This window comes from Tachypleus tridentatus, chromosome 6 (assembly GCF_004210375.1).
Source record: "Tachypleus tridentatus isolate NWPU-2018 chromosome 6, ASM421037v1, whole genome shotgun sequence".
Lineage (NCBI taxonomy): Eukaryota > Metazoa > Arthropoda > Merostomata > Xiphosura > Limulidae > Tachypleus > Tachypleus tridentatus.
In genome coordinates, this window is record NC_134830.1 from 71,078,257 (window position 1) to 71,100,276 (window position 22,020).

The window sequence follows — 22,020 nt, forward strand, 5'->3', positions numbered from 1 at the left end:
ATATTATAAGTTACTAGCATTTCTAACAATAAATTTTAACTTGCACAAACGTTGACATTAAAATGAATAGACAGCTTATAGTTAAATTTGTTACAATATATGTTTGTTTATATGTATATTATAAACATAAATTTTTAAGCTATAAACAAAACATTAAAATTAAACAAAATACGCTGCATATTTAAAAAAAAAGATCCTAGGGTCCAAGCTACAACGTGGGGTTATAAAATGTATCCTATGTTTTGGAGGTAACTGTAGAAGTAGGACCCTCATTGCGGTGGAGATACACCGTCTAGCAGTCTTAACCTCCAATTCTTAATCTCACATAAGAATATTAGAAATTTAGAAATCAAGAGAGCGAGAAGTGTGTGCTCAAGCCCACAACTTCCTACATCTATATCACTCTTCACTGCCTGCAGACAGTCGTGGAAAGGTGACTGCTCTCCCAAGTTAAAATAAGAAAAAGATAAAAAGATGAAAAATAAATAAAATAAAATGAAAAATATAAATAGAAATGGATAAATATTGTAGGGTAGGAAGTCAAAATCAAACAAACTTCGAAATCTTGTACGCCTCTTACACCTAAAATTACGAGCAAACATACTAATATTTCAACACCGAGAAGTTGTGGAAAATTGTCAACAATTGCTATGTTGAAGTAAAATTCTAATGTAACCAAATGTAGAAGACATGTCTGTTTTTCATATCAAGATCATATCATAATTCGAAAATATTTAAAATATTGGTTGGTAAAATGTACAATAAATTAAAATAATTATGATCCTAATCCCATCATCACTTTTACTAAACAACTTAGTTTCTGAATTTCTTCGTTGAGCCTCACGTTCTTCAAATAGACGCATTTCCAAGGCTCGATCATAAATAATATTTATTTTTCCTGTAAATATTCTAGCCTTTTCATGTGGAGATAAATATGTTTCAATGCGCGCGTAGCAACAAATAAAAAACAGTCTACTAGTATGCTAAGACCTCGGTTATTGCGATCGAAGGCAGTAAAAATGACTCTAGATAGGATGGTTTGAAGTGGCGCCAGTCGCCTGTTTCGTCGAGAAAATGAGGTATTTGTCTCGTGAAGGAGACAGAATTACCTAAAGACACGAAAATTTTCAAATTAGTTGCCTGACAGTCATGCTTATTATTTTTATATTTTATTTATTCCGCGTACATGTGTGTATGTGCACATAAATAAATAAATATATATATATATATGTGTGTGTGTGTTTGCATGTGTTACTATATAAGTTTATCCATACATGACCATGTACAAGTAAGGTTTGTACTACGTATTATAATGATTATATTGGCGTGTTTGGTTGTTTATCTTATTTTCCACTTTATACAGCACTATGTATGCCACTGATAACTTATATATTGGTGTATATGTTATACATAACTTTAAAATGTCTAGAATACAGTTTGTAACCGTCTTTCTGTCTTTTCTTCTGTCTATCTCAAATGCATGAACAAAACAGTAAATCATCAATGTAGAAGAAAAACAGCGCAGTAAAAAAAGCTGAATCCACTTAATAGTTCTGAGAAGGAAACTAATCAACCAAACACGAGAACACGTGCATACAAATTGAAAGAAAACAACATGTGATAGAATTCATGCAAAAGTCAAAGTGAGTTTAAAGGTTTTATGTTAATTAATGGATCTTTTCAACTTTAAGATAATTTATAAATTTTAATTTGACTTCATTGTGTTTAATAGATGCTGATTTTTCCTAATATTTTTATTTATTTTGAGAAAGCTACTTTAATTCTTTATAACTGCAATCAGAAAAGTGGTACGTGTGAAGACAGCACAAAACAAACACCTGAAAGTCCAAAAGACCGGAAAGAAGAAAAAATAAATAAAGGGCGATATTCCACCTCGTCTATTACATTCTTGGCAATACAAAGGTAAGTATTGGTTTTAATTTTGTGAAACAAAATACTGCAAAATAAATTCTATGCCAGTATTATGCCTATCGTTAAGGCAAGCGTTTTGTGTTGGTAATTTTTTACACCACAAAAATACTGATGAGATAAAAGCATCTTCCACACCAAGTGTTTAAAAGCTATATAGGTTATGTAGTTAGTTTTTGTTTGTTTTGAATTTTGCGCAAAGCTACACGAGGGCTATCTGCCTTAATTAGCTCTAATTTAGTAGTGTAAGACTAGAGGGAAGACAGCTACTCATCACCACCCACCACAAACTCTTGGGCTACTCTTTTACCAACGAATAGTGGGATTGATCGTTACGTTATAAAGCCCCCCACGGGTGTAACGAGGATTAGAACCCGCGACCCTCAGATTACCAGTCGAGTGCCTTAACCACATGGTCATGCCAGGCCAAGTATTTATTACCATAAACATCTCATCTGCTGATTAAATCAGAAGAATAAGTTATTAGCATTAGTGATAAAAATTCTACAAATCCTACATAAATATATATTCAGTGTGATGAATATATGACAAATAAAAATAACATATCGAAAACAACCTGCAATGAAGATTTGACATTACACTATAAAATGGTTCAACTGAGTTTAAAAGTAGCGATACAATAAATTAAAATACAAAATTTGAATTGTTTTCCAAGTGACTATAGAGATCCGAAGATCTTCCTGCAGGAATAATGAAACAAATCAAGACGGAGAAGAAAATATTACTGTAGTTCAACAAATGTCAATGATGAGGTGACATTCTGCCAGTTTTAAGTCGTTTTGTAAATATAATATTATTATATTTAATTTTATAGAATGTTTTTAATCTCCATTTATCTTACTATTGATGCTTTATGAAGGAAATATCAAAATTTAAAATTATTATATACCAAAAACTAATTGTTGTTTGCAGCTAAACATAATAAGTTTAATTTAAGAAAGTACGCAGTGTATGGTATTTCAAAAATTGTTACGGAAAATATACATTGTATTTTCTTTCATTGTTAATTAATCAAAAATACAAGGCTACCTCTCAATGAAATTATTTCAAAGTTTATTTCTTATGGACAATGCTCACGAATCTTGTAGTATCCTGCTCTATAGACGTATTTATTCGAGTCACTAATTTTGTAATAATGAAAAAGAAAAACAGAAGTGATATATTTGTAATGACAACTTGAGAAAAAAAGAAATTTGTAACATAATAAGTTTCAATCATCTTTCATCAAAGCTAAACTTTCTTGGATAAAACTAATGGCTTTTATTGTTCCTCTGCTGAAGTTTTATTCCTCTAGGAGAAATACTTGAAAGTTTAAAGTTTAAGTCTTTTTATATAATTATCCTGTATTTTAAATAATTGTTTCAACTGTTATTTATTTTTAAGCAAAAATTGCGACAATATTTTTTGTTTTTTTATTGTTGGGTCAGGTAACATCTAAAAAAGGAAGTATGTGCACTTGATATATATATATTTTTAAGTATAAGTCCCCGAGTAGCACAGTGGTACGTCTACTCACTTATACTGCTGAAAATGTGGTTTCGATACATTTGGTGAGGAAAACACAGATAGCCCTTTGTGCTTAAAAAATAATCTTAATATATCAGATTGCAAAGCTGACAATGAATTACAAAATAAACAAAGACAGTGGCGACAATTACAAAGCAGGGTACATTGGTTTGTTTGTCTACCTGGCCATCCTGGGTCCAGGGGACACTGTAATGGCAAAAAGTTTTCTTATTTTAAAGAAACGATTAACAATAAAAAATACTGAATATTTCCGATATCAATTCAAGACCACATAAAAGGTTGATCAAACAAAAGCTACATTAGTAAAACACGGACCTGTATAAGTTAAAGGCATTATTTGTCCACCTTATGATAATCACAAGATAATCAGTTTTCTGTGGTAGACGTACTGCTCTTGTATATTCTTTGGCAACTACCATTACAAAGTTTTTTCCATTCCTGTCACTATATTAAAAAAGTCTGTAGAATTTCACAAAAAAAATCAGTTTACATATAGAATTCCATACAAAATGGAAGAAATTAGAATTCTGTTAAAATTAATTATACTGCAGATCGTACAATACAAACTTTAACACATGTTAAACGGCAACATTTAATGGAAGTAAATAACAGGAAGCTGTTGACAGATTAAATCACCTAGAAAAACGAGTTTGTTTTAGTTCAAGTGAAAATGATGGTAAAATGTGATTCAGTAGTGACTGAACATAATCACATGTTCACGAAGAATGAAGTAAGTGGTTATTATTTAAGTTCTGAGACGACCTAATACTGATGTTTTCAAAATAAGCAATTAATGTGACATTCCATAATGTTTGTTTGTTTGTTTTTGGTTTGTTTTGTTTTGAATTTCGCTCACGGTTATATTAGGGCTACTTGCGCTAGCTGTCCCTAATTTAATAATGTAAGACTAGAGGAAAGGCAGCTAGTCAACACCACCCACCGTCAATTCTTTGGCGACGCTTTTACTAACAAATCATGGGATTGACCGTCCCATTATAACGTCTCCACGGCTGAAAGGGCGAGCATGCTTGGTGTGACAGAGATTAAAACCCGTGATCAACAGCATTCTATGATGAATTTCTATCATAATAGTACTCTTCTAAAGTTCAGTCATCGAGAGCAGCAATCTGTAGTTTTTAAAAATGAAAAATATGAAAGAAACGAACGTAAGTATTGAAGTAACTTTGATTTCCTCCATCACTAAAGCCAAGGAACCATATATTTGCTGTGTAAGAGATTATTTTGAGATTATGACAATAATGCAAGTATAAAAGGTCTGCCAACAAATATGTAACATAATTTGATTAAATTGAATAAAATGTCATTTTTTTGTTTTTCGTACCAGATTTAATGAATGTGTGAGACTTTAACGAAAACAATGATTTTTCTGAAATGCTTTGTTAATATGACCTCATATCTCTTTCTGACACTACATGGTAGTGTAATATGGAATGTATAAAACCTCTAAAATAGCAAACGAAAGGTATATTGGTAGCACTTATGATACTGGTTTATTGACACACAAGCTAGGACAATGGTAAGTCTACGGACTTACCACGCTAAAATCAATTGTTCGATTGCTCTCATTGCACACAGCAGAAAACATTATGTAACAAAATTTTTACTTTTTCTGTTCCTTGGCAGAAAGTGTTATTTCCTAATTGTTTATGCCTAAAGTAAATGTAAAAGATCTATTCTTCTCTTCAAACTTTGCTTTTTTGACTTGGGTAATGAAATTTTCAAATTTACCCATTTTCCAGAACATTTCAGGTAGATTCAGTAGCTGATAGAGAATTTTCTATAACTTACAATAATTTTCAAGAAACTTTTAGAATTTTCTGGAACTTTCCGTACTAATATATATACAAGGGCTCACCACTCACCACTTCAGTTTAGTTCTAGCTGCTTAAGTGAGCACATAGACCTACCTGGTTTCATCAGAGATGGTATGAAGAAGCTGCAAGCATTCTCCAGATACTTTTTGCTATGTATGTAGCCAATCTATCAAGACGAAAGCTAAAAAGTACTCTGTGACAGCATTTGCTAAAATGTATGAAATCTACAAGGCATATTTCGGCATGCCTGTCGGGGATCAAGACAAACCCTGGGCACCTCATTTTACCTGCGAACACTTGAAAAAAAAACTCTGAAGGTAAGACGGACAATTTTTGTTTGCTTGAACAGTATGATTTTATATTATACAAATTTTAGACCTTTCAAAATTTAAATATCTTTTAATTCATTTTTTAATTTCCAATAGTATAGAACAATATCACATATAAAATATTTTGCATGAACCTCTTACACATTAGTTGTGGATGAAATAAATTTATTCTTCATAATAACAATTTTGCTCTTTTGCAGGATGGTACAGAGGGGCAATGAAAACCAAGAAATTCGCTAATCCAAGAATTTGGCGTGAACCCACTGACCATTCAAGCGATTGCTACTTTTGTATGGTGGACCCTTCCAAACGTCAAGCTGGCAAGAATGCATCTGATATCATGTATTCGGACCTTCCATCATCCATTCTCCCAGTGCCACACTGCTGAGATCCCTGTACCCACGACGCCAGAGAGAAAACAGCCATCCTCAGAAGAGAGCAGCAAATCAGAAGAGGAGGTAGACGTTGAAGATCCACATTACAATTTCAGAGGGGCAGCTGGTGAGAAAAATCATACTACCCCAATCAAAGAGATCTCAATGACTTGATCAGAGATCTAGGTCTAACAAAGTCGAATGCCGAGACTATATTTGGGGCTGATACGTGAAAGTAATTTACATTACTGTCGCAAATCTCGAAAAACTACTCACTTCTAAACATTTTTGTATAACTTCAGTATAAATACATGCACATTTTGATTCATATGTTGGTTTATTCAGACTTTATGTAAATGAAAGTGTGCAAATTTGCCTGTTTTTTATATAGAAAATAGGTTAATTTCTAAATTTCATTATCCAGGTCAGAAAAGCAAATTTGAAGGAAATAATAGACATTTTCTGTACTTTTACAACATAAGCAATTAAGAAATAACACATACTATCCAGAAACAAAATTTGTGTTACATAGTGTAATCCGATGTGGCTTTGCTGTAAGAAAACACACACAGACGAGCTAGTACCATATATATTTTTAATTCTTTAATATTTTGCTGTAATGTGTTTGCACAAATAAATGTACTCAAGAAGCAAATCTGAAGTTCATCTGTGGGAATCGATACTGGTAACAATCTAACAAATGACATGTGGTAAACCTTATTCACTGTAGAGAAAACTGTTTTACACATGCTCTGACAAGCAAAATATCTATCAATTGCACAAGAAGAGCTAAAAATTTATTTTTAACGTTGTAACAGATTGTGCTTCTAGATTTTGTGAGCTACTTCGTTATTACATGTAAAGTTTGAGATTTTTATGGGAATGGGTTTAACTGAAGTACAAGCTTGGGGCTAAGTGAGATATTGAAGGAAATGATTGAACGGTTCAAATTTAAACTCTATCTGCAATTCTCCAGAAAAAAAATTGGACGTTTTTAAAACATCGTGTTTTGTTTACAAGAGAATGATTGACCAATGATATATCCCAATGTGTGTTTTTTCTCTTAGGGTGCTACTGATATCTACGATTACTGTTGTGTCTGCTGATAGGAACTTTTCAAAGTTGAAATAAGATAAAATCTAATTTCACAGCTCATCGAAAATGATGTTGCAATAAGTTGAGCTTTCAGAAGATTGTCGAAAATTTGAAATGCGAGCAATTAAAAAAATAAATTATCACACTTTAATGCAACCATATAAAGTAGTTTGGCATAAAATTTTATATTTTCTATTCAGGCAAGACAGATTCCTTACTTTTGTGCCAAGTCCAAGAAGGGGGACAAAGAAACTTTTGAGAGAGCTCGGGATATTGTTGCGTCGGCTCTGTTGGCTTGGAAACAGTGATCCGTTTTTAACTGATTTGTTCGAAAACTGCGTATTATTGAAATAAAATATTTTCAGTGAATACCTTTATATATTTACATCTAAATCTCATGTCAAAAATAATTGAAATAATAGTAAGTAATTTATCACCGAAACACAGACAAGTCCTTTTTCTTCTGCAAGAAAGTAACAATAAATAATATTCAAAACTATAGTAGGTGTTTAAATGATATTGAAACAGAACCCAGCTGATAGGTTCTCAAACGATCTTGACATTTTTCTGCTCTGTAGCAAAATATATTATTGAAATGATGCAATAACGTGTTTTAAACATCAACATTAAATACCTATCCAGGGTTTCAGAAGTTAACATGAACAACAAAATTTGTGGTTCGATCTCGCTGGTGGACATCGTGCAGGCATTTTTGCGTTAAGATAGAGAAAAAAAACCAGTAATAAATAAGCAATACTAAATAAGTCTCTCTAGTTTTCTCAAATGATAATAACTCATCCATACGACGTGATATTGTATTTAAAAAGTGATGTTCATTTATTGTAGAATATCATCTCATGAAAGATTGTTTGTTTTGAATTTCGCGCATTGCTACACGAGGGCTATCTGCGCTAGTCGTCCCTAATTTAGCAGTGTAAGACTAGAGGGAAGGCAGCTAGTCATCACCACCCACCGCCAACTCTTGAGCTACTCTTTTACCAACGAATAGTGGGATTGACCATAACATTTTAACGCCCCAAGGCTGAAAGGGCGAGCTTGTTTGGTGCAACGGGGATTCGAAATTGCGACCCTCAGATTACGAGTCGAACGACTTAAGCCACCTGGCCATGCCTGGCATCTTATCAAGGAAGAATTTTAATTTAGTTTTAAACCTGTCCGTTATAATTTATATCCGAAATGACTGGAATAATTCAAATATATTTGTAAACTTTCGCTACAGATGGCGTTACTAACTGTTTCATAATATTTACGTTTTATCAGCAGATTTTTATGATTGTTCAAAATTCTGAGAGTTTTAAGAACATATCAATGTAGAATTAGCAGCTGCATTAAAGAATATTGTTTAACCTATTTGTTTTTGTAAGTCTATAAAGTCTCATTAGTTTCGTGATCAAATTCCATGAATGGAAATACTTTAGAAGATTATGGATTCAGTGTATAATGTTCAAGCAAAGCCTTTCGAGAGTAAACCATAACAAATTACACTTTAAAAAAGAAAAGAGATACGTAAATACTTTAAAACAGCTTATTTATAATTTTGTACAGAGATATGATGTTCCTTAAACATTTCTAGCATTACTCTTCAAGAGGATAAAGTGCTGTTACTCATTCTATGGTATTCATTCTGTTTAATAGTTTTTACTTGTTTACCAGACGCTGTGGAATCTGATGTAGTCTGAACAGTTTTTTTTTTATATTCCTGAAAACCTTTAATTTGCCTCTATAGCTTTCAAGGACAACGTTTACGCTCAAGCAATAAATTTAGCAAAAAAAAAACAAAAAACTGTAAAGACAAAAAGATAAGGAAAGAAACCGGAATGTGTACCAGCGTAACAGATTTGCTACAATGACTACGTTGGCCCGGCATGGCCAGGTGGTTAAGGCAGTCGACTCGTAATCCGAGGGTCGCTGGTTCTAATTCCAGTCGCACCAAACATGCTCTCCCTTTCAGCCGTGGGGGCGTTATAATGTTACGCTCAATCCAACTATTCGTAGGTAAAAGAGTAGCCCAAGAATTGGCGATGGGTGGTGATGACTAGTTGCTATCCCTCTAGTCTTAAATTGCTAAATTAGGGACGGCTAGCGCAGATAGCTCTCGTGTAGCTTTGCGCGAAATTCCAAACAAACGAAATGACTACGTTGAAGTACATAGTTCATTGGTTTAGAAAATATTTTTAATGAAATAATAACCTCCCATTATCGATGGCGTTGTACTACGTCTGGTAAAATATTTCACGTTAACATTACATATGAAAAAGACTGAACATAAAATAATTTTGCTGAATATACATCACTTGGTATCCAGGGTAAAAGACGATATTCGATGTACTTGCTTTATTTAGCACATCAAGGGCTCGGCATGGCCAAGCGTGTTAAGGCGTTTGACTCGTAATATGAGGGTCGCGGTTTCGGATTCCGCTCGCACCAACCATGCCTGCCCTTTCAGCCGTGGGTGCGTATAATGTGACGATCAATCCCACTATTCGTTGGTAAAAGAGTAGCCCAAGAGTTGGCGGTGGGTGGTGAGGATTAGCTGCCTTCCCTCTAGTCTTACACTGCTAAATTAGGGACGGCTAGCTCAGATAGCTCTCGAGTAGATTTGCGTGAAATTCAAAACAAACAAACAAACAACTGTTTAACACATCACTGGCACAGTGATATGTCCGCGGATTTATGACGCTATTAACCGGGTTTTGATGACCTTGGCAGGCAGAGCACAATAGCCTAATGTGTAGCTTTATGCTTAATAGTACAGACAAACATTTTATTTAAGAGATGTTTTTGGTACTTTTTTATCTTCTAAATTTCTGTTGTTTGCTTTGAGCATAATCTTATAATTTATTATTTATACAGTTATTTATTTATGAAAGAGTTAGCATTATGAAGAGTTGAAAGTCACTACAGTTACTATGACAACAACTGAAATGAGCTTCGGACACTTTTTTATAAGTTAAAACAAATTTTACATGTCCACTTTGAACCACTCATCTTACATGAAAATTGCCCGGCATGGCCAGGTGGGTTAAGGCGTTCGACTCGTAATCCAAGGGTCGCGGGTTTGAATCCCCGTCACACCAAACTTGCTTGCACTTTCAGCCGTGGGGGAATTATAATGTGACGATCAATCCCACTATTCGTTGGTAAAAGAGTAGCCCAAGAGTTGGCGGTAGGTAGTGATGACTAGCTGCCTTCCCTCTAGTCTTATACTGCTAAATCAGGGATGGCTAGCGCAGATAGACCTCGTGTAGCTTTGCGCGAAATTCTAAAAGAATAAACAAACAAATCCACATTAAAGCTGCTGGCGCTTTATAAAAGTGAAAGTTAATCCCACTATTTAGTTAATAATAGCCAGTTAATCCTCTTATTAGGTTAAGAGTAACCAACTAATCCCACTTCTAGGTTATGAGTAGCCAGCTAATCCCACTATTAGATTAAGAGTAGCCATTGATATGTTGATAGATTACCTTTCGTCAGGAGTTTGGGGACGGCTGTGTGTATGTCGTGAGGTTTCAGGCCTTGCTGTTTAGTTAGTGTCTTGCATAATGTGGTGTTCATGTTAAGATTACTAAATACTTTATAAAAATACGTAACGTACGTACTAATGACTGAACTGAAGCCTATATATGTGCATGCTAAAGTCTTATGCTTCAGCTGTTAATCTGTGCATTATTTGTACGTTTCTTTTATTTCTAATATTACATTTGGTGGCAATTTCTAGTACAAACGTGCATTCAATAACAAGCACCTTTTGCTGGTTATCAGTTTCAAATACATTATCAAACGCTCACCATAAACCAGGGGACATAACTGGATAGGGAGATATTTCGAAATGTTAAGAAATGAAGGATAGTGTTATACTTTTATGTATTTGACTATAATTATTGACGTTAACCTGAAGATAATCTAAAAAGGTCGAAACGTTGTTTTCCAATTTATTTTAATAACAGGTTTAATACTTATACCAGTCGTCTTGAGATACATTTTTGTGCCTTAAGCCTTTGACATTTCAATACACATACAGGCTTCATTTCAACTTGTTTGAAATATATAAAATTGTATGAATTTTTTGATTTTTTTGCAAAAAAACAACAACTAATAAAATGGTTAATAACTTTTTTAATTAAGTGTTGCACGTTAATGAATGTTAATAAGTTTCTCAGGCAATTTCAGTATATACATTGAGTAACTTGAAAAAAATACTTTCGTTACACACATGTTGTTTTGCCAGACATAATTATATTGTGATTGTGTGTTTTTATAGCACAGCCACATCGGGCTATCTGCTGAGCCCAATAAGTAGAATCGCACTTTTGATGTTTGCTTTGTAACTCCGTAGACTTACCGCTGTAATAGTGGGGGTTGGATGTCGTAGATGAAAACTGCACTGACAAATAAAATCATTCCAATTGAACCTAAACAAGTGTTTTGTAAATAAAATAACTGGGATTCCCAAGAATGTGAACAAGTAAAAGATACTGTGATGAGATGTGGTTATTGGATTGAATATCTGCTTAAATAATTTGAAAAACCCCTGCTTAACTAACTGGAATTAATTACACAGTAAACATGGATATTATATTCTGTATATTCGTTAATAAATTTTAAGTTATACTCAATTTTTTCTTTAATGTTATATTTTTAACAGTGTTCTTTAGAATGTTTGATATGCCTATTTCATTATTCTATTTTTATTAAAGAGCTTAGTTTGCGTTATTAGCTTATTATATGTATTAAGGATTATTCTAAGTCTCTTAAGCTGGCTGAACATCATGAAATATTATTGGGATTACGGTCGGACTTAAGGGTACACAACTGATAAAACAATGCAGTCTTAGTATTGTAAGCGGGAACAGAAGAACATTGTATTTAATTATACGTTATCATTGCTGATTTATCTTTTAGCTCTGATCTATCTACATAACACGCTTTAAACAGGAGTTAATACTAATATATTATAGACACTGATAATTTATTAAGGCTCTAAAACGAACTTAAACATATTTTGAGTACTTTTACGTTTACAATGGCAAAATTCCTGTAAATTGTGTAAATAGATACTGTTACTGTTCATGTTCGATTATACATAGGCCTGACATGGCCAAGCGCGTAAGGCGTGCGACTCGTAATCTGAGGGTCGCGGGTTCGTGCCCGCGTCGCGTAAACAAGCTCGCCCTTCCAGCCGTGGGGGTGTATGATGTCACGGTCAATCCCACTATTCGTTGGTAAAAGAGTATCCCAAGAGTTGGCGGTGGGTGGTGATGACTAGCTGCTTTCCCTCTAGTCTTACACTGCTAAATTAGGGACAGCTAGCACAGATAGCCCTCGAGTAGCTTTGTGCGAAATTCCCAAACAAACAAACAAAAACAAAACAAACGATTATACATGTTCACTAGTTGTTTGCTTAATCTCTTGTCGCTTAAATCCAATATTAGTGCTTTGCCTTTTACGACACGTCAGTTCTCTATATAACGTAAGTATATGTACGTATGTATCTCTCTGTGTGAGTGTATATACACATAATACTGTTAATACCATCCCTGTGTGAATTTTTATCATCTCTCTATAATCTATTTTGTTTTTCTCATAACCAATTTTTACGAGCATGGGTGTTAAGATTTACAGAAAGGCTACTGTATTCCATCTTATCACAATTTCTCTCACTTCTTCACATCCTTGACGATCCCCGTGATTTTGTTTGATAAATTTCGTTTGCCAACAATACTGTAGATAAAAAAAATCAATATGTCAATATATAAAATCATACAGTTCAAGAAACTGCAAATAAAATTAACAGAACGAGACACTGACATTTTGTACTTGCGACTCGGCATGGCCATGTGGTTAAGGCATTCGACTCGTAGTCCGAGTATCGCGTGTTCGAATTTTCGTGTGGCTGTTATAATATTACGAGTAATCCCACTATGCATTGGCAAAAGAGTAGCTCAAGAGTTTGTGGTGATGACTAGCTGCTTTCCCTTTAGTCTTACACTGCTAAATTAAGGACGGCTAGCGCAGATAGCCCTCCAGTAGCTTTGCGCAAAATTAAACAAAACCAAACCTTTTCACATGCACAAAAATTTGAAAGATTAAAAACATAAGTTAAAAACTATACAAATAAATTATTGTGCAGTTAAAAACTTACAACACACTTACAAGACACTGCGGGTATTTTTCCATCCACTAAATCCTCGAACTTCTCCATTACTTAGAGTAACTACATGATAGCAAGGCTTCTTACTTTCTGGTCGGTAGTGTATGTTTTCTAGGAAGCTCTTTGTTTATTTGTATCTTAGATTTTCTATAATGCTCTCTGCTCATATTTTATAGAGACGATCTCTAGCAATGTGTTGCTTATTCCTAGGATCTCAGATTTTCTAGGGACACTTTTTACTTATGTATAACTCAGATTCTATAAATATGTTCGTGTGTAGCTCAGAGTTTTTGGGGCATCCCTACTTAAGTATAGTTCTTCAGTCGTAGTTCAGAATATCTAAAGACACTTTTTAGTTACATGTAGTTCAAACTTCTATGGTCAGTCGTACCTCAGCTTTCAAAGGAAACTGTGAGCATGATTCATTCTTTAAGTTGAATAGCACAGCTGGTGGCTTTTTTCTTGGTTATGGTCAATAGCTGTAGCAAATATGATCCAATTTCCTCTTGGCGAAATAACTTGCCTCGGCATTCTTTTGCTGAGTGGTGGATGACTTCAAATCATACATAAATAAAAAACAAAGAATCCTACATGTTTATGTTGTTGAAATGGGCAACGCGGTAAATAGAGAATTGCTGGATCGAGAGAAGTACAGTGATGGGCCGTTATAGTAGCCATTGTTAACTTGAAAATGTCTTCGTTGATGAAGATGGTCAAATCCCACTGCCTTGTCGATCAGGGTTTTTAGTCAAAGGCTAAAGGACCAAAATCTTAAATGCACCTAACGGAATCCAATGGAAAATTTGTTGTATCTGCCTAGAATATCATTACATTGTGTAACACAAATTTTGTTCATGGATAGTATGTGTTATTTCTTAATTTCTTATGTTGTAAAAGTACAGAAAATGTCTATTCTTTCCTTCAAATTTGCTTTTATGACCTGGAAAATGAAATTTAGAAATTAACCTATTTTCTATATAAAAACAGGCAAATTTGCACACTTTCATTTACATAAGGTCTGAATAAACCAACATATGGATCAAAATGTGCATGTATTTATACTGAAGTTATACAAAAATGTTTAGAAGTGAGTAGTTTTTTGAGATTTGCGACAGTAATATAAATCACTTTCACGTATCAGCCCCAAATATAGTCTCGGCATTCGACTTTGTTAGACCTAGATCTCTGATCAAGTCATTGAGATCTCTTTGATTGGGGTAGTATGATTTTTCTCACCAGCTGCCCCTCTGAAATTGTAATGTGGATCTTCAACGTCTACCTCCTCTTCTGATTTGTTGCTCTCTTCTGAGGATGGCTGTTTTCTCTCTGGCGTCGTGGGTACAGGGATCTCAGCAGTGTGGCACTGGGAGAATGGATGATGGAAGGTCCGAATACATGATATCAGATGCATTCTTGCCAGCTTGACGTTTGGAAGGGTCCACCATACAAAAGTAGCAATCGCTTGAATGGTCAGTGGGTTCACGCCAAATTCTTGGATTAGCGAATTTCTTGGTTTTCATTTCCCTTCTGTACCATCCTGCAAAAGAGCAAAGCAAAATTGTTATTATGAAGAATAAATTTATTTCATCCACAACTAATGTGTAAGAGGTTCATGCAAAATATTTTATATGTGATATTGTTCTATACTATTGGAAATTAAAAAATGAATTAAAAGATATTTAAATTTTGAAAGGTCTAAAATTTGTATAATATAAAATCATACTGTTCAAGCAAACAAAAATTGTCAGTCTTACCTACAGAGTTTTTTTTTCAAGTGTTCGCAGGTAAAATGAGGTGCCCAGGGTTTGTCTTGATCCCCGACAGGCATGCCGAAATATGCCTTGTAGATTTCATACATTTTAGCAGATGCTGTCACAGAGTACTTTTTAGCTTTCGTCTTGATAGATTGGCCACATACATAGCAAAAAGTATCTGGAGAATGCTTGCAGCTTTTTCATACCATCTCTGATGAAACCAGGTAGGTATATGTGCTCACTTAAGCAGCTAGAACTAAACTGAAGTGGTGAGTGGTGAGCCCTTGTATATATATTACCACGGAAAGTTCTAGAAAATTCTAAAAGTTTCTTGAAAATTATTGTAAGTTATAGAAAATTCTCTATCAGCTACTGAATCTACCTGAAATGTTCTGGAAAATGGGTAAATTTGAAAATTTCATTACCCAGGTAAAAAAAGCAAAGTTTGAAGAGAAAAATAGGTCTTTTCCATTTACTTTAGGCATAAGCAACTGGGAAATAACACTTTCTGCCCAGGAACAAGAAAAAAGTACAAATTTTGTTATATAGTGTTATCTAACAGTTCTTAATGGATAGATGTAGAAGTGGTTCTTAAAAATGCTAGGAATAGAATAACAAAGAACCAGTTAGTACAAGCCAACGCAACATGCGACATCACGAAAAAAATAGAAAGAAACAAACTGAGTTCAAAGATTATGTGACGAGAAAATAAATGGCTAGATTGATGGAAGTAGAAGCAAAGGAAGAGAAATAATAAAGGTGTTTGATATACTCACAAAACAGTTAGGAACCATGAACAACAACAAATAATTTTTGAAGAACACCAGGAACAGAGAGAAATGGAAAGTTATGATCGTTAAACCTACATGCAGACAGAACATTAAGGTTAATGAAAAAGTTATTTCTTGCACCTTGATGGACTATAGCAATGTAAGTTTGAAACCTCTGTGCTACTTCCTTCACTTTAATTTAGACTAACTGCTTAATTATTATTGAGGCTTTTGAATTTTTGCACCTTTCCAAATGTTATCTTTATCCTTGTCATCATAATTTATTCATGAGCAAGTTAAAATTCCTAGTGGCTCAGCGGTTTGTATGTGGACTTAGAAGACTAGAAAACGGGTTTCAATACCCCTGGTGGGTAGAGTAAAGATAATCCTTCTTTGTGTAGCTTTGTGTTTAACTACAAGAAAACAAGAAGTTGACAAGTAATTTTGAGTTGTAATTTTCACCTTTCACTAACATAACAATATAAAATCGTATTCCATCGATAAAGAAAATAATTTGTGGTTTCTGACAGCTTAGTAAATCAAGCCGTGAATAAACACGTTACACATTGAGAATTAATAGAATAACGAATTAAAATTAATTTTTACTAATTCTTCCTCATTATGAATAATAATAATTAGAAATTCATTCTTAAAAATTAAATTACAAAATTCACAGTGTAAGCAATAGTTGTGTAATTTTATTAGTGATTTTGTATTAAAAAAAACTTAGTGCTAAACAATAACATGTAGCATACAAATAGAACCGACAATTTTACAGTCGATATTGCTGTCCAAGGTCTTGTTAAATTTATTGGTAAGAAATGGAACTGCATAAAAGTTTTTTTCATGGTTATCACAATAACTCTGTGAATTTTCTCTGTTTTATATATGAAACTTTTTGGCCTTATATGACTTCTTAGGTCGAGCATGATCTAGAGGTTAGTGTGAGGAACTGCGAATCAGAGAGTCTGTGGTTCGCCTCTGACCGTGTGTGATTTACTCTCTTTATTGACCTAGGTATGTTAAATAATGAGGAAGGCAACTGAAAAAAATCTCAACTATTAGTTCCTACGAGAGACAGTAGATTCACGAGCCATGTGTTTGTTTATTATGGATTTCAAAAGTAGTTAAAACATACAGTTTTATGTATGATACAAAGTCGCATACTTTTCTTTATTAGTGGTAACAAGGCAAGTTCGCTATAAAATTTATTTATACATTGAATGTCGACATATGCTTACATGTGTGATATGAATAGGCTTTAAATTCTGTGACGATACACACGAGAAGACGGGTGTAGGAACAAGATTTTTACTTAATTGTGTTGACTGCTGTATGGAATCTGATCGTTTGACATGCGCTTCTATACAAGTATATATATAATGTGTGCGCGTCCAGTTTGAACGAAAACGTGATCGCTACACGAGGAACCACTTTGGCAATTGTTCTGATACTCGAATGTCATAAATAGCAACGGCGCCCTTATCCATTAATCAGTGAAGTAAGTGACATCAATAACTCCCCCTTTGGTGACATCAATAACTCCCCCTTTCCTGAACTATTATCTCCTCATTGTTATCCTGCTTTAACTGTTTCTTCTCTGCATGATACCCTGCTTCCCTAAGTCACGAGAAAAATACATGGAACACTTTATTTCCACGCATATTTTCAGTTAGTAACCGTCAGCTGCACAACAATAACAAAACTGGAGTCAATAAACATGATAAAAATTATAATGTTTCCATGTATTTTGTCTGAAAAAGATATCCTTTTATGCACAGTAGTATAACTGGACTTGTTTAAAAATGTCTAACCTTAGAGATACATGTTGACAGTGTCCCATCTGTTTCTAAAGCGCATTAAAAATAAGCATTTTATACACTAAACTATTTATGTTTCCAATGCATTCAAATGAAAATATTATCAAAGATGCAACCAATTATTTTTTTTACTTCCGTACTTTACGTAAAAAATAAGCGATTTTACCCAATTTTTGGTTAGGTCTTTACAGGTAGAAAGCATCGTATTCTTCATATGATGCAACATATGTATTTCGCTGCATCGTAGGAAAACTAGTCAGTAACTTGAGGGCGAAAACCATTGAATAACATAACGATTTCTCTTTTATTTTACTCTGAAAGAAACTAGCTGTATAGACGCTGAGTGTTGATATGGACATTCCACAGCTGGATAGCTGGGAACTAACATAAATATGTCAATGTCATCTCTTATTGTCTTTCAAGAAACATTTGCTTGGATAAGATTCTATTGTAGATAATACTTGAAGTATTTCCATTGTTGATTTATCAAGTAAACCTATCAAAAAAGTCATTAAAGTACCTACAACCGGAAACGATTGCACATAAGGTTTTTCAAAACTTTAAATTTTGTAAATTTACTTTATTTTTAATTTTAGTTTGTTATTAAGCGCAAAGCTACACAATGGCCTCTATCAATTGCAGGTATCGAAACTAGAGGTTTAACGTTATAAGCACTCACACTTATAGCTAAGACATGAGGCCTTTTTGTTTCTAGAAATAAATAAATTACGCAACGACGAAATCAATTTTCTGTTTCGACTAACTTTTTAGACTGTGTCAGTTTTTGCAAAATTAATCTTTGCCATATTTTAATGAAAAAAGTTCCAAGTATTTTGACAGGCGGTGATTATGTTAATAACTACGAATAATAATAATATTATTACCCGCGATGCCCTTTGTTACAAAAACAGACAAACAATATATCAAGTGTTCTGGCAGGAAGTGATTTTTGTTAATAACTACAAGTAATATTAATATTGTTAGCCGTGATATACATATATGTATATACACATATAAACATAATATGGTGGCAGTTGCAAGGAAAAAAAAAACCAACACCATTGATATGAATTCTCCAAGTTATGGTCCAAATTTGTTTTTAGATATGCTAAATTTGTTGCGCATGAGATTTTTGCGACGTTTTTAAAACAGTTATTTAGTTATCGTGATAAGCAATAGAGCATAACTATCATGATAGTGAATTTCATTATGAACAAATATCAGTTTAAGTTGCAAGCTTTGCTGAGTTATATTGAGATTGATGAATTACTCACTTTCATTTAAATATCTATTATAATAATAATACTTAGGGCGCTCGACTCGTAACCAGAGGGTCACGGGTTCGAGTCCTTGTCACACAAAATGTACTTGCCCTTCCAGCCAGAAGAACATTATAATGTACGGTCAGGAAAGCAACATCTAAAAAGAACAAGTAATTGACCTTCGACAGTATTAAAATACACAAATATCGAAATTTAAGGAAGAATTGCAGGAGAGAATATTAGAGAAATTATTCAATTAGTTGGAAAGGCAGTTAATATCGTTGTAAAAGATGAAGACATACAAATAGTCCATAAAGTAACACCAAGAAACATGAAAATGGAACGAGGCCGATTATCGTGCAATTTTCGAATAGACAACTTTAAAATAAATGGTTTCAAGAAAGAGAGATGAAAGTGATCAAAACTACTGATATAAACGAGGACTACAAAGAATGTATAGTGTTTATAAATTAACATCTAATATTTGAATTGAAAAACAATTCTGTAACTATAAACGCAGCTAGAAATAACGTTTATAAACATATTTGGATTAAAGAAGGGAAAACTAGTAAGTTGTTGTTGTTGTTTTTGGAATTTCGCACAAAGCTACTCAAGGGCTATCTGTGCTAGCCGTCCCTAATTAACAGTGTAAGACTAGAGAGAAGACAGCTAGTCATCACCACCCACCGCCAACTCTTGGGCTACTCTTTTACCAACGAATAGTGGAATTGACCGTACATTATAACGCCCCCACGGCTGAAAGTGCAAGCAAGTTTGGTGTGACGGGGATTCAAATCCGCGACCCTTGGATTACGAGTCGAACGCCTTAACCCACCTGGCCATGCCGGGCAATTTTCATGTAAGATGAGTGGTTCAAAGTGGACATGTAAAATTTGTTTTAACTTAAAAAAAAGTGTCCGAAGCTCATTTCAGTTGTTGTCATAGTAACTGTAGTGACTTTCAAATCTTCATAATGCTAACTCTTTCATAAATAAATAACTGTATAAATAATAAATTATAAGATTATGCTCAAAGCAAACAACAGAAATTTAGAAGATAAAAAAGTACCAAAAACATCTCTTAAATAAAATGTTTGTCTGTACTATTAAGCATAAAGCTACATATTAGGCTATTATGCTCTGCCTGCCAAGGTCATCAAAACCCGGTTAATAGCGTCATAAATCCGAGGACATATCACTGTGCCAGTGATGTGTTAAACAGTTGTTTGTTTGTTTGTTTTGAATTTCACGCAAATCTACTCGAGAGCTATCTGAGCTAGCCGTCCCTAATTTAGCAGTGTAAGACTAGAGGGAATGCAGCTAGTCATCACCACCCACCGCCAACTCTTGGGCTACTCTTTTACCAACGAATAGTGGGATTGACCGTACATTATAACGCCCCCACGGCTGGGAGGGCGAGCATGTTTGGCACGCCTCGGGCGCAAACCCGCGACCCTCAGATTACGAAACGCACGCCTTAACGCGCTAGGCCATGCCAGGCCCGGAAAACTAGTAAGACAACCAAGAAATGAAAGAGTAATAAGAGTTAAAAGTAAGCAGGATTTAACTAATTTATAAGATGGTGTTAAAAAGGTAATATCCTCAATATTATTTCAAATGGTTTGTTTTTGAATTTCGCATAAAGCTACTCGAGGACTATCTGTGTTAGCCGTCCCTAATTTAGCAATGTAAGACTAGAGGGAAGGCAGCTAGTCTTTATCACCCACTATCAACTCTTGGCCTACTTTTTTTACCAACAAATAATGGGATTGCCCGTAATATTATAACACCCCACAGTTAATAGAGCGAGCATGTTTGGTGCGACCGGGATTCGAACCCACAACTTTCAGATTACGAGTCGAACGACTTAACCCACCGAGCCTGTATTTCAAATGGTGATTCAGGAAATGATAATTGATAATCCTTATAAAAGTTTATTTTTTAGTTCAAAGATCATTAATGTAATTCAAATGAATATACTTTGTATAAATATTGATTTTTGTCTTATTTATCTGCAGTTAATTCCATAGAAATTCATATTATATTACTTACACAAATCTGGGTCAAAAAGAAATGTTAAAATTATATAATGTAAAGGGGTATAAAAATAATATAGTTATATATTATTATACATCGGGATATACTTTAGTGTTTGTAAGCAATGAAATATCTACCCAAGAAGAAAATGTTGAATTTAATGTAATTATTGCAGTAAACATACAGCACACATATAAAAAACAACAAATTCAGTGTTATAGCAGGTAATAGATCTCACAAATACAGTATATAAGATTAATTTAAACAACTATATATATTTTAAGTCAAAATAAAATGAAAATTATGTACATTTTACGGGAGAGAAATATAAATATTAAATATTAAGAAAACAATGTAAAATAATATAAATATGTCAGCTGCATTTGGCTTTTATTATTGTATTCAAACTACTGCTGGAGAATAATGAAATGCATGTCTCTATCATACTTGTATTAGAAAAAATAAAGCAGATTTTATAGAAACAGCAGTTTTAAAAACTAGGATTACATACCACATCTCCAAAAATTAATTTAATGAATACAACTATGTGTAAAACTAAGTATTATAATGAATGATTAAAAATAGATTATAAAAAAACATTGATAGAAAAATAACACAAACTGGATTTAGTAGTATTTATCAAAAGTTTAACACAATATAATTTTTATAAAATTATAAAATATAATTGAAATATCTACGAGTTATATAAAAATTGATAAATGAATGAAGTTTTGTTTGAATTTCGCGCAAACCTAAACGAAGGCTATCTGTGCTAGCCGTCTCTAATTTTGCAGTGTAAGACTAGCGGGAAGGCAGCTAGTCATCACCACCCACCGCCAACTCTTGGGCTACTCTTTTACCAACGAATAGTGGGACTGATCGTCATAGTATAACGCCCCCATGGTTTAAAGAGCTGGCATGTTTGGTGTGATCGAGATTCGTTAACCACCGGGCCATGCCGGCCTGAAAGAAGTTAAAACCATGAATGACAAGTGGATTGTTACAGTCTATTCGATATAGAAATAAAATGTATAGAAATACGAAAATCGAACTACTAACCTATAATAAAATTGTTAAGTTTAAAAACTACATAAAT

General features: G+C 33.8%; 1 long non-coding RNA gene across 1 annotated transcript in view; it reads left to right on the forward strand.

The window, feature by feature from the left end:
• The first annotated feature begins 1,442 nt into the window (after positions 1–1,442).
• Positions 1,443–22,020, forward strand: part of LOC143252774 (uncharacterized) — a 28,280-nt gene continuing 7,702 nt past the window's right edge. Inside the window, exons 1-2 of the long non-coding RNA XR_013029137.1 lie at positions 1,443–1,643; positions 1,802–1,923. This is a non-coding gene — a long non-coding RNA (uncharacterized LOC143252774). The remainder of the gene's footprint in view (positions 1,644–1,801; positions 1,924–22,020) is intronic.